This window comes from Mesoplodon densirostris, chromosome 4 (genome assembly GCF_025265405.1).
Source record: "Mesoplodon densirostris isolate mMesDen1 chromosome 4, mMesDen1 primary haplotype, whole genome shotgun sequence".
Lineage (NCBI taxonomy): Eukaryota > Metazoa > Chordata > Mammalia > Artiodactyla > Ziphiidae > Mesoplodon > Mesoplodon densirostris.
Genome location: NC_082664.1, coordinates 145,884,410 through 145,894,117, shown reverse-complemented (window position 1 = coordinate 145,894,117; position 9,708 = coordinate 145,884,410). Strand labels below are relative to the sequence as shown.

The 9,708-nt window shown below is 49.1% G+C and overlaps 1 pseudogene; it reads left to right on the top strand.

Moving 5' to 3' along the window:
- The first annotated feature begins 2,013 nt into the window (after positions 1-2,013).
- On the top strand, positions 2,014-2,955 carry LOC132488187 (myeloid-associated differentiation marker-like; annotated as a pseudogene).
- Positions 2,956-9,708: the final 6,753 nt, after the last annotated feature.

The window sequence follows — 9,708 nt, the reverse complement described above, 5'->3', positions numbered from 1 at the left end:
GGAGGGCAGGCTGGCTCTGTCATGTCTGTAAGGATTTCCCCAGGGTGTGTGGTGCTCTGGGGGACTCCATGGCGACACAAAGGAGCCAGACACTGGGCTATAAGGACAGATGGTGAAGATGGTGCTTCGCTGTTGAGGGACACTCCTCGGAGCTCACAATTCATAGCATTTCAGACATGTAGAGGCTTCTATGAGGCCTCCTCAGTTCCACTCCAGGCCCCTCCTCCATGGGGAAGGTTGGTTCCATGCCTGCATCCCTTCTGGGTCAGAAGACACTTACTGGGCTGCCTTGGGGCCACTCAGACCCCGGAATTCCCCCCAAGTCATCCCCGTTCTGCCACCCCGGCCCCTGCCCCAGTCCCGGGTGCATCCTCAGGGCTGTCACCTGCCAGAGGGCCAGCAGGTGCCTCCTCTTTCAGCTCCTACCCCTAAGAGGGGGCTTATAATCTGTTCATCCTCCACCCCCTCCCTGGGATGCCCTGAAAGCCTCCACATCAGCATCCAGACACGACATCCCTGTTCATTTCCAATCCCTTCTTCTCGGCTTGGACACTAAGCACCAATCGCCCAGGCCAGAAAAATCTTTGCTCAGGTAGTACTACTCCTCGATCTTTCCAGACTCACACCTGGATGGAAGCTTTGGAGTTTAAGAGCCAAACATTATGTTAATTTATTCTGTGGTTCCCCAGGATGTTTCACCTTGGAGTAATGCTGGGTTGGTGTCTCCCTATCCAAGTGGGGAAGAGTCACTTTTTAAGGCAAAACTGCGGGGAGGGGATTCAAAACAGTTCCTACTACACATGTCATCTTGTCCCCACTGCCTTGCTCTCACCCCATGGCTTATCCCTCTTCTGGGTGGGGCTGTGTCACCTCAGATGACAGCTCCTTCTAGTGATGGCTGCATGGAGGAAAGGCCGGGATACGTGTCTCTTCGGGTTGCTGTGGAAGGAGCCCATGGCCCTGAAGGTGTGTCCTGGGTTCCCAGAGCCTGAGCTTTGGTCCTGGGCTCCCACTCACGGACCCTGCTGAAATGCTGGGCTGCAGAGTAAAGGGTTCAAACCCATGGCTTTGGCATTTGTATCTGGGGTTCCCACCCCCTAGCCATGCCACCTCAGGGAAGGACTTAATTCCCCCAACCTTAGTTTTCTCATCTGTAAAATGGGGTTAGCAGTACAATCCACAGTCCCTTTTCTGAAATCCTTGGGGCCAGATATGCTCCAGAATTCAGAATTTTTCACCTTCAATCATGTAACTTGGTGTACCTACTCTATAGGACATAACACCCACTGGGGTCTGAAAGCACCTTGTAATCAAACACATTAGTGTTTCTGACACTGAACTTTTGAGCAGTCACGCTACATAAAATAAAGACCATAAATTGTCTTGTGTCTGTTCAGTTCAAATTTTGTTACCAAACAATTTAAAAAAAAATTTTTGTTCAGGGGCTTCCCTGGTGGCGCAGTGGTTGAGAGTCCGCCTGCCGATGCAGGGGACACGGGTTCGTGCCCCGGTCTGGGAAGATCCCACATGCCGTGGAGCGGCTGGGCCCGTGAGCCATGGCCGCTGAGCCTGCGCGTCCAGAGCCTGTGCTCTGCAACGGGAGAGGCCACAGCAGTGAGAGGCCCGCGTACTGCAAAAAAAAAAAAAAAAAAAAAAAAATTTGTTCAATTTTCAGAGCCTTGAAGGGTTGTGGTGACAGATAAGGGTCAGGCTACCCTGTGTCTCTGTAGATAATGGCATGCAGCACAAAGACGTAAAAAAATGTTCATGACCAGACCAAACACAGCTGTGAACCTTGGGATAAGACAAGTCTCCTGAGAAGGCCAAGGGTGATGGGTGGGGAGAATCATTCTGGAGCAGCAGTGCCGTTACCCAAGTGTGTGGACAATTGGTTTGAACTCCAGAGATCTTGAGCCTCAGCCATCACAGACCCCTGAGCCTTTCCAGGTGTCTGATCAGTCCTCCTCCAGAGCTGAATCTTCCTCTGGTGGGTCCTTGATGAAGACCACTACCATGTTGGTGGCAGTGACCAGTAGGACCAGAACGACCACCACATAATCGTCCTCAGGCCTGGGCTCCCCAACCATTATGGGTTGCTGCCTCCGACGGCTGCAGCTGCTCTCCACCTGCGTGGCCTTCTCCCTGGGGGCCAGCATGGGCACCTGGAAGGGGGCCATAGGTAACTGGTCCATGTTCGTCTGGTGCTTCTGCTTCGTCGTGACCCTCATCACCCTCATAGTCGAGTTATGTGAGCTCGAGGATCACTTCCCCTTCTCCTGGGACAACTTTCTCATCACCTGCAACTGCTACTCTGCCCTCCTCTGCCTCTCAGCCTCCATCATCTACCCCACCACCTACATTCAGTTCTTGCCCGACAGCCGCTACCGGGATCGCACTATCACCTCCACTGCATTCTCCTGCCTCGCTTTTGTGGCTTATGCCATGGAAGTGGCCTGGACTAGGGCCCAGCCCAACATGATCACAGGCTATATGGCCACCGTGCCAGGCCTGCTCAAGGGGCTGGAGACCACTGTGGCCTGTGTCATCTTCGTCTTCATCAGCAGCCCCTACCTGTACCTGCACCAGCCGGCCCTGGTGTGGTGCGTGGCCGTGTACTCCATCTGCTTTCTCCTGTCATCTGTGGTCCTCCTGCTGAACCTGGGCAAGTGTGACAACAGGCTGCCCGTCCCCTTCCCCATTTTCCAGGTTGTGCTCACCCTGCTCTCCGTCCTCCTCTACGCCACCGCTCTGGTCCTCTGGCCGCTCTACCAGTTCAACCAGAAGTTTGGCGGCCAGCCCCAGCGGTCCAGCGATGTGAGCTGCAGCGATAGACTCGCCTCCTTGGTGTGTACCTGGAATCAACGACTGGCTGTGGCCAGTCTGACAGCCATCAACCTGCTGATTTATGTGACTGACCTGGTGTTCTCGGTCCACCTGGATTTTGTCAAGGGCTGAGGCTTTGCCCAGGGGCTGCCGATTCCTCCTCTCAGCTGAGGTTCGTTTCCAAGCCCCGACGTCCTCTGATGTGCTCTTCCTGGCTCCCCTCTCTCCCTTCTCACATCCTTCCCCAACCATCTCGCTCTCTTTTCTGTTTCCTTCCCTCCTTCAGCTCTGTCTCCTTCCTGTTTTGTTTGGTTGCCCACATTCTGTTTTGCCTCTTTCTCTTTTCACTCTCTTATTTTCTACATCTTCTGCTTTTTGGCCCTTTTCTGGTCATTTTTGTTTTCTCGTCTCCTGTGTCCTGACCGCCTCTTCCCCTTTTCCTTCTTCTGATCCATCAGGACCCTGAGCTTTTTCCTTCTCTGCCCACAGCCCCCCTCCCACCTCCTAAGGTGCTGACTCCACATCACACAGCCCTCTGTGCAGTTGTTCACACCCTGGGCCTCCAGAGGGGCCTCACAGCCAAAGCATGCCTGTGCCCCTGGCGGCGCCTTCGTTGGTGTGTGTATATGGGTTTGGGGTGTGCCCGTGAGTAGGTAGGGATTAGGCCTCACTTCCTCCCAGTGGAAGGGGGTGTACAGTGCACCTTCCCTTTATTTAAAAAAAAAAAAATCTCTGGAGGGCAATAATTTCCGGTGGTCAGGAGGCTTAAAGCAGAGACCCTGGGTCCCTAGGCCCCGGCTGGTGCTCAGCCCTGGCTGACACTGGCTCCAGAATTTTTCCCGGCTTACTAAAACCCACCTCCTAGAGGTCATCTTAAAGGATGCAAGGGCTGAATGCCTTCCATCTGAACTACTCTCTGGGGGATCAAAATAGGAGCTGGCAAAAAACTGCACTGTCTTGAAGACAACTGTCTGAAGTATTTGTGAGGGGCAGCAATGTGGCGCTCCTGCCTCAGAGTTCAAAACATCATGTCCTGCCTCTGCCGGGAGAAGAAAATGGCCACTGCCAGCCTTAAAGCTGATGTCAGACTGGAATTTTTTCTTTTTTTTTTTTTTTCTGGTCAGGAGGGCAAAAATTGCTGGATGGCCCTGTTCTTTTTTTTGTTTGTTTCTAACAAAGATAAGATTGAGTTTAATCGTTTGTCTTTGGATATTTTTTCTTTTTTTTAAAATTATCTTTATTGAAGTCTAAGCTTTACAATGTTGTGTTAGTTTCTGCTGTACAACAAACAAAGTGAATCAGCTATATGTGTACGTATATCCCCATATCCCCTCCCTCTTGCGTCTCCCTCCCACCCTCCCTATCCCACCCCTCTAGGTCATCACAAAGTATCAAGCTGATCTCCCTGTGCTATGCGGCTGCTTCCCACTAGACGGCCCGTTCTTAAAGGCAGAGTTTCTTTTCTATTTTGTGGGGGAAGGTGGGTTGAATGGGTGGGGTTTCAGCTGCTGCAGTCAAAGGAATTGCAGTGCTTGAGTATGTGGTGCACACACGTGTTTCTGTATGTCAGTGGCTTTTTGTTTCTCCTTCCTGCTTCTCTGGGACTCATGCATAAATTGACCTATACAAATGTAGAAATATATATATATATATATATATGTATTTTTTTTCTTTTCTTTTAATTACCTGGAGCTTCTGGTCCCCGTCAGCCCCTGCTGTCAATCATAGAGAGAAATCTTCTCCTTTCTGCCACATCCATAACGTTCTTTTTTTTAAAACCTCAATTCAAAGATAAAAGAAAAAAAGAAAACAAAAATGAAACCAACAAAATCCACAGATCCTAATTGCCCCAAATTTGACTAGAAATGAGAAGCAGCCTAGCTTTTAAAGGGGCCTTGCCAGCTCCTGGATGCCTCTCTTTAAAGGTGTGTGCTTTGTGCATACTGAGTGTGTAGTTGTGTGTGTGTCTCAGTGGGCATGCATGCATTAAGACCAGCAGCCCTTTATATAACTGTTGGCAGGGGAGTCACCCCAAGCCTTCTTCCTCTCCTGTTTTCAGCCACAAAGGCTCAGAGTACAGCATCCTAGTGTCACCAGGGCCAGAGAAGCCAGGCAAGTAGAGTTGTGGGGAAGAGGCAGGGGAAGGACCTGCACTGCTGCCACTCAATCCTGTACTGGGATGAAGCAAGAAGCAGGCAAATCTTAAGAAGGAATGAAATAAAACTCATATTTTAAGATGAGACAAGAAAAATTTATTTGGCCAAATTCACTTAAAGCTGGGTTAAAAAGTTAAACAGATTTCTTTATTGCAGGACTTCTTAAGACCTTGTATAGATTAGTATGCATTACAAAATTACCGAAAGAGGTATATAGCAGTAAGTGATTCCCAAACTTATGTGATCAGGGAACTCTTTTCTTTCATGGAACATCATGGACTAGTGTTCCATGGGATACTCTTTGGGAACCATCCGTCACATCTCCCCCCCACCCCTCCGCACTGCCCCCAGACTGGTTCAACAGCTTGGCTTGAAAGGCTCTCACAAAATCACCTCCCACAGTGGTCCATCTCCTCTGGGGCAGCTTTTATTCCTTAGGGGGTGCAAGCCCACTTGCCCTGCTCTCTGGATTTGCACAGAGAATTTCAATCCCTGTTCAGCTGGAGAGCTCTCTGAAAAGTTCTCAAGTGTCCTTGTGTTTCCTGTCCTTATGTGCTCTAGACTGAATGTCTCTGCATTAAGTCAGGTGGTCCTTCAGGGCAGGAACAGGGCTTTGCTGTGGGATCTGCAGTGCCCAACACACAGTAAACACATGGTAAATAGTTGTTTAGGACAGAGATGAATAGAGCCTCCACAGTTCTCTCATGCACACCTCAACTGTGCCCCCATCTCCAGACCTTCCACGGTCCTGGCTGCCTGTGTTGATGGGCTGTGGAGCCACACATGGTGGCTCACATGTTTCCTGTGACACTCAGTCTCCAATGCTCATTGCTCCTTGGATACTTGACTCTCCAGATCCCACAACTCTCTTACACATAATCTCACGATGGCATCTTGATCCCTCCTCAATGCCTTTGCACAAGCTGTTCCTTTGCCTGGGACATGGCCACCTCTTTATCAGTCTTCAGATCTTTGCTGAAACGTCACCTGTGTAGAAGGATCTTCCAAAAGTACATCTGCCCATCATGCTACATCCTAAGACCCTGTTTGTTCTCTTCATTGTGCTGGTCACTACCTGAAGTTTTCTTGTAAGAGTATTTAACAAGTTTATGGGTTTGTCATCTGATGCCTCCACCAGAGGTTCCACGCGGACAGATGTCTAGTCTCTGCTGTCACCTCTGTGTCTCTGGGCCAAGTCAGTCCTGGGCATGGTGTGGACACAGTACATTTTGGACAAATGAACAACTGAAATCAGTAATCACTGGGGGAAGGGGGTGTTCTTATCACATGCACACAAAATGATAATTATTACAATAAAGGGGGTGGGAGGAAACTTTGGAGGCGATGAATATGTTTATGGCCTTGATAGTGGTGATGGTTTCATGGGTATATATTTATCCCCAAACTCATAGAGCTGTATACATTAAATATTTACATATGTTTACATGTCAATTATATCTCAATAAAATTGCTTTTCAAAAAATAAAATGTAGTTAGAAGTGCTGCACAGTAACATGGGAAAGTGAGTAGAATATTTAAAAGACAAATCACATGTAGTATAATCATAATAATATAAAAATAAGTTTTTATGTTGAGATAAATTACAAAGAAATACATGTTTCTATTACTTAAAAAAAAAAAAATCAATCATGGAGGTCTTGTCATCCAAGACGACTCAGATTCTCTTTCCACGTTTCATCATAAACGCTCCTGTCACTGTTCAGTCAGACTCCCAGGGGCAGAGCGAGGCTTTGAGTCGCTGACGTTCTAACAGAGACTGATTCATGAGCAGCTGCCTCTGGCTGCCTGGCCAGCTCCGTGCAGTAGAGCCTGTGAAAGACCCTTGTCATGTTTCACTGTGTGGTCCTTCACTAGGATTGGCTAGGCTGACCGAGAATTTTAATTTTTTGAAAAAATTCAAACCATCTTGAAACACACAAGCCAAGCGTCCAGGTGCAGGTGGGAAGGATGAGCACGTTTATTGGGAGGCTCCTCAAGGAGATGCAGAGGCAGGAACCCAGGCTGCCTCCCTGATCCTCCGGCTGGTGTACCCCTTTCCTAGACTCCCTTCCCAAAGCGCTCAGTACCCGGGTGCCCAGAGGGAGGGGCGGGGGCCCTGGGAGCACCTGGCATGGGGTCTGAGACAGTTAAGGGCGCAGGAGGGAGATGTGAGGCTACAGCTGCCCTGGGGGGCATCAAATGTCTGGCACTCTTGGTCCCTCCTCATCATCAAGACCAGGTGAATGCTTGTTCCCTGAATATTTCGTAAGTCTGCCCCCATTTTCCACCTCTGAAAGCGTCTTTGCTCAAGGCCCATCATTATACACCTCGACTGTAGGATTAGCCCGGAAACTGGCCATCCAGCTTCTCGTCCGGCCTCCATTCTGTTTTCCTCCTAACGGCCAGAGTGACAGTTCCAAGGTGGGAATGTGATTGATCAGCCCCTCCTTACAGAATGTCAGTGAGGCATCATCACTTGCAGCTAAAATCCAACTTATTTCTCAGGTGTTCAGGCCCATCCACTTTGGACCCTGTCTGCCGCACCTGCAATACCTCCCTTACTCCCTGCCTCACTTGTTGTGCTCAGATAAGACCCAGGAGCTTGTGGTGACCTGCCCACACCAGGCTCCTTCACAGAAGTGTCAGTCTGGGAGCAATGGGAGATGGAGTTGGTGGAATCCAGTTAGGCTTCCTGGAGGAGGTGATTAAGGGTCAAGTCTTAAAAGACAAATAAAGGTTAACAAGGCAAAGAAGAGAGGAAGAGTTTTGGGTTTTATGATTTGCTCAAGGATCTCACGAATCTTCAGTGGTGGAGTTGATGTGACTGCGGCGTGTGTGTGGGAGGGGGAGGGAGAAGGGAGAATTGAGCGTGGCCAACTGGAGGCCGGTCTATATGCCCACTTGGGTCAGGAATGAGGCTGTGGGGTGGCACAAGGTAAGGAGTTGGAGCTGAGACACTTTGGAAAAGCCAGGACCATGTGGCCTGCAGCCTCAGAGCAAGAGTAGACAAGGAAAACCGTGTCCTTCAGCAAGAGGAAATGTCAAGGCTGATATCCGCCTCCACAGGAGGTTTGGATTTTTTTTTTTTAAGTCTCTACAGAAGAAATCAAAATCTCAGGGCTTCAGTTCTTGTGAAGTGGGCCCAAATGTGCATGATCTCTGAGGTCCAACAACTCTAACCTGGGAAATTAACTCAATCAGTGCCCAACAGATGACTGGCCTGGAGGGTCCTGAGCAGAAGCAAGTGCAGTTATTCTGGGTGAAGCTCCTAACCCAGGCAGCAGGATCCTCCCAGGAAAAAGGGGTCCTGTAAAAGGGGGCTCTGAGTTTAATGACAAAGTACACAAGGAACAATCCACTGTGAGTCACAAGAACTCCAGTGAACAGACACCAATCTGAAAGAGAAAACAAACAAATACACTCAATACAATTAAGCACACTAGAAAAAGACACCATGAAGAGAGGACAGGAAGATATGAGAGAGAACCCTAATGGGTTGAAGAATGTCCTCCAAAAATTCCTGTCTACTCAGAACTTCAGAATGTGGCCTTATTTAGAAATAGGGTCTCTGTAGAAACGATTATTTAAGAATCTTGAGATGGAAATCATCCTGGATGGAGGGCGGGCCCACAATCCAGTGACTGGAGTCTTTATAAGAGAAAGGACAGAGAGATTTGCACACACAGAGTTGAGAGAAGATGAGCACATGAAGGTGGAGGCAGAGATGCAGTTAAGCGGCCACAAGCTAAGGGGCCTCCAGAAGCTAAAAGAGCAAAAGGAATGACCCTCCCCTGGAGTATCAGAAGCAGCATGGCCCTCCTGACCCCTTGATTTCACACTTCTGGCCTCCAGGACTGTGAGAGAATTCATTTCTGTTGTCTTAAACCACCAAGCTTGTGGTAACTTGTTGCAGTAGCCCTAGGAAGCAAAGATGAATAAAAAAATGGAAAATAGAGTCTTTGTCATATTTTTATAAATTTCCAGAAAAGCTTGCCCACCTCTGGTTCCAGAGCATGGTGGTCACATGGATCCAAGGACCCCTTGTCCTAATCCTGTGGTGCCCCAGTGTGTGAGACTCACAGGGTAGGATCCACTGATCTAGAGAAGGGTGGTCGGTCTAAAGGCCCACAGGAGCCGGGGGAAGGAGGTAAGTAAAGGAGATGGAGACAACTAAGGCCCACTGGAGAGGACCACCTGCATCTGTCGGGGGATAGTAGAAAAGCAAGCTGCACTGTGCATGACACGGTCTCATGTTTATAAAATGGGAAAAAAATGTACAGATACCTCTTGCAAACGTGTGCATAAATGTACACACATGTCTAAATACGATTTCAGAGCATGTGAAATGTGTTGAAGGCTGTATGTGAGGTTGAGGACACGGATGCTCCTTGGATGGAGGGGTGGATGCTCGTAGTAGCAGGGAGGAAGGCTGGCCACGCCGAAGAGAGGAAACTGGGCACATGTGATGTGATCATAGTCCTGCTTTATGTCAATTATACATGAGAATAAGAAAATATAGAAAATACTAAACAGAGATGAAGAATGAAAAGCAATATAAAGTAAAGGGGGTAGCAGCTGCTCAGCTCCAGCCACCAGCCCCCCACCCCCAAGGGAACATAGCCCAGTGCCACAGGATCATGTCAACGTGCCTGGCTGCTGGGCAGGCAGGGCTCAGCCACATCTAGGATGTGGTCTGACGGGGGCACCATTTCCACTCTCACAGATTACA